Source organism: Dasypus novemcinctus, chromosome 2 (assembly GCF_030445035.2).
Source record: "Dasypus novemcinctus isolate mDasNov1 chromosome 2, mDasNov1.1.hap2, whole genome shotgun sequence".
Classification (NCBI taxonomy): Eukaryota; Metazoa; Chordata; class Mammalia; order Cingulata; family Dasypodidae; genus Dasypus; species Dasypus novemcinctus.
In genome coordinates, this window is record NC_080674.1 from 148,735,988 (window position 1) to 148,739,884 (window position 3,897).

Here is a 3,897-nt window from a genome sequence, read left to right on the forward strand (position 1 = left end):
CTGACAACAACAGAAGTGGATAAAGAAACAAGACACAGCAAATAGACACACAGAACAGACAACTGGGGTGGGGGGAAGGGGAGAGAAATAAATAAATAAATAAATAAAATCTTTTAAAAAAACCTTTATGATCAACTCAAATAGAAACTCTGTACAATTTAAGTATTAACTCCCTATTCCCTACTGCCACCCTGTCCCTGGTGACCTATAATCTTGATTCTGATTCTATGAGTTAGTTAATTCTAATTATTTCATATCAGTGAATTCATACAATATTTGTCCTTTTGTGTCTGGCCTTTCAGTCAAACATGATATCATCAAGGTTCATCCATGTTGTCATGTATTTGAGAACTTCATTCTTTTTTATCCTTTGCTCATTTTTTAATTGGGTTCTTTGTCTTGTTGAGTTGTAGGAGTTCTTTATATATACTGGATATTAAATGCTTAATCATATACATGATTTATAATTATTTCCCCCATTCTGTTGGTTATCTTTTCACTTACTTGATAATATTGTTGCATGTACAAAAGTTTTTAATTGTAGTGAAGTCTACTTTGTCATTTTTTTTCTCTAATTGCTTGTGCTTTTGGTATTACATTAAAAAAAATCACTGCCAGTTCCAAGTCATGAAGGTTTTCCCATATGTTTCCTTGTAATAGGTATGTGGTTGTTATCTGTTTTGCATTATTGTTTGTATATAGCATGAAGTGGTGTTCCAACTTAAATTTTTTTTCTTGTGGATATCCAGTTTTTCCAGCACCTTTTTTTTTTTTTTTTTTGAGGTACTGCAACTGGGGATTAAACCTGGGGCCTTGTATGTGGGAAGCTGATGCTCAACCACGGAGTTATACCAGCTTCCCTGAGTTGGTTTTTTTCATTTGTTTGTCTATTGCTTTTTTTGTTTTTAGGAGGTACTGGGAATCAAACCTGGAACCTTCCCTCATATGTGGGAAGTAGGCCCTCAATCACTTGAGCTACTTCTACTCCCCACCATTTTTTAAAAGAGAGTATTCTTCCCCCATTTAATGTACTTGGCACTTGTCTCACATATCAGTTGGCCATAGATGTGTGTTCATTTATCAACCTCAAATTTTATTCCATTGGTCTATATGTCTATCTTTTTTTGTCAGTACTTATGGCTTTCTTTTTTTTTTTTACTTAGTTTATTTTTTTATTTTTATTTTTTTAAGATTTACGTATTTTTATTTATTTCTCTCCCCTTCCCCACTCTCCCCACCCCCGCCAGTTGTCTGCTCTCTGTGTCCATTTGCTGTGTGTTCTTCTGTGTCCGCTTGTATTGTCAGCGGCACCTGGAATCTGTGTCTCATTTTGTTGTGTCATCTTGCTGTGTCAGCTCTCCCTGTGTGCGGCACCATTCCTGGGCAGGCTGCACTTTCTTTCGTGCTGGGCGGCTCTCCTTATGGGGTGCATTTCTTGTGCGTGGGGCTCCCTTAAGTGGGGGGACACCCCTGCATGGCAGGGCACTCATTGCCTGCATCAGCACTGCACATGGGCCAGCGCCACACGGGTCAGGAGGGCCTGGGTTTGAACCTTGGACCTCCCATGTGGAAGGTGGACGCCCTATCCATTGGGCCAAATCCGCTTCCCATGTGTTATTTTGATTACTGTGGATTTGCAGTAAATTTTGAAATTTCTAAGTATGAAACCTTCAATTTTGTTCTTTTTCAAAATTGATTTGTCTATATGGGACTTGTTTTAGTTTGCCGAAGGGCTGCCAATGTAAAGTATCAGAAATGTGTTGGCTTTTATAAAGGGTATTTATCTGGGGTAAAAACGTACAGTTCCAAGGCCATGAAAAGTCCAACTCAAGGCATTTTAAGAGGTGTTTTCTCACCAAGTCAGCTGCCATATGTTGAAGCAAGACTGTGGGCAATCTCTGCCTGGTTTCTGCCTTTCCCTCCAGACTGTACTGTCTCCCAGAACCTAGCTAAGGGTAACCAGGCATAGGGTTTTTCTCTTATTGGCCTTTTCTCTCTGCCTCAGTTGCTCTACTTTCTTCCTGATTTCAGCTGCAAACTATCAGGCAAATGGCTCTTCTCTTCCTGGGGCCTCAACTATTTGAACCTCTCTGTATTAGGCAGCCCAAGGGGTGCTGATGCAAAACACCAGAAATTGGTTGGTTTTTATAAAGGGTATTTATTTGGGGTAGAAGCTTATAGTCACAAGGCCATGAAGCGTAAGTTACTTTCCTCACCAAAGTCTGTTGCCACATGTTGGAGCAAGATGGTGGGTGATGTCTGCTAGGGTTCAGCCTTCCTCTTCCTCTTTTTCTTAAGGCTCTGTGGTCCCAGCTTCTTCCGATCTCAGCCCTAGGCTGGGATAAATCTCCTTTCTCTTCAGGCTCAGCTGCTCTGCTCTCCCCACAAGGCCAGCTGTAAACTGTCAGGCAAACGGTCATCTCTCTTCCCATGGCCACTGTCATGTCTAATGGAGCCTTCTCTCTTTCTTCATGTATCTGCTTCCCTGTGTATTTAATTCCTGGGGCTCTAGCATCAAAACTCCAACTCTCTCTTCTGCCATATCATTTTCTCTGTGAGTCCCTGCCCACTAAGTGGGGGGAGGGGGGATGACTCGATGCCCTACTGATATAGCCCGGTCAAAGCCCAAATCATAATTTAATCAAGTGAAAACAAAATTTCTGAAGTTAATACAATCTAACATGCCCAGGGGAACAGATCAGTTTACAAACATAATCCAATATCTGTTTTTGGAATTCATAATATCAAACTGCTACACTCTCCTTTCTGTCACATGGCAGGATCAAAAGTGGCAAAGTTCTCTTTTCCTGTCTGTTTGAGTGAGTCTTTCTCTGTGTTTCAGTTTATTATCAGACCCAGCAAATAAGATATTTGATCTTATCAAATAATTTTTTTTTAAGCAACAAAGAGTTCAGCTCTTTATTGAACATTTTACAAACGAGGGGCCTAGTAAAAAGACCAAAACCCAAGTCATCAACTGATTTCTCAGATTCTTCTTTCTTTGCTTCCATTTTCTTTTCAGCTGGGGCAGCAGTGGTGGTGGGGGCAGGATCTCCTGCTGGTGCCACACCTGCTGCTGGGACAGATCCACCAGCCCCTACATTGCAGATTAGGCTCCCAATGCTGACACTGGCCAGGGCCTTTGCAAACAAGTCAGGCCAGAAAGGTTCAACATTTACACCAGCTGCTTTAATGAGGGCATTGATCTGATCCTCCCTGATGGTGACTTCATCATCGTGGAGTATAAGGGCCGAGTCGATGCAGGCAAGCTCGGAGAAGGAGGCCATTGTGCGGGCGAGCGCCAGGCATGGTGCTAGTTGCCGGATGAAGTGAAGGCCTCACTCCAATGTGGACTTAGCTTCCTCAGAAGAATTGAGCACCTTAGCAGCGGCTGAGGAAAAGCTTATCAAGTAATCTAATCAAAGTCCCCTTCCCCCCCAGCTGAATTTAATGCAATCAAAGCATATCACACTCAGAGGAAGAGATTAGTTTACAAATATAATCTTTTCCTTTCAGGATTCATAAAATAATTTAAAACTGCCACAGGGTCCCTTGCAGTTCTGTATGACTTTGAGGATTGGCTTTTCTATTTCTTCAATAATAAAGATTGCTGGAATTTTTTTAGGAGGTACTGGGGATTGAACCCAGGACCTGGTATATGGGAAGCAGGTGCTCAAACCACTGAGCTACACCAGCTCCTCAGATTGCAGGAATTTTGATGGGGATTGTGTCAAATTTGTAGATTGCTTTGGGTGATACTGGCATATTAACAATATTGTCTTCCAGTCCCTAAACATGGGATATTCTTTCATTGCTGAACTTTCCTTCAGCAGTGTTTTGTGATGTTTGGTGTATGAGTCTTTCACCTCCTTGGTTAGTTTATTCCTAGGTAGTTTA

The 3,897-nt window shown here is 41.6% G+C and overlaps 1 pseudogene; it reads right to left on the reverse strand.

Moving 5' to 3' along the window:
- Window positions 1-2,849: 2,849 nt before the first annotated feature.
- Window positions 2,850-3,287, reverse strand: LOC101438595 (large ribosomal subunit protein P1 pseudogene; annotated as a pseudogene).
- Between the last annotated feature and the right edge of the window lie 610 nt (window positions 3,288-3,897).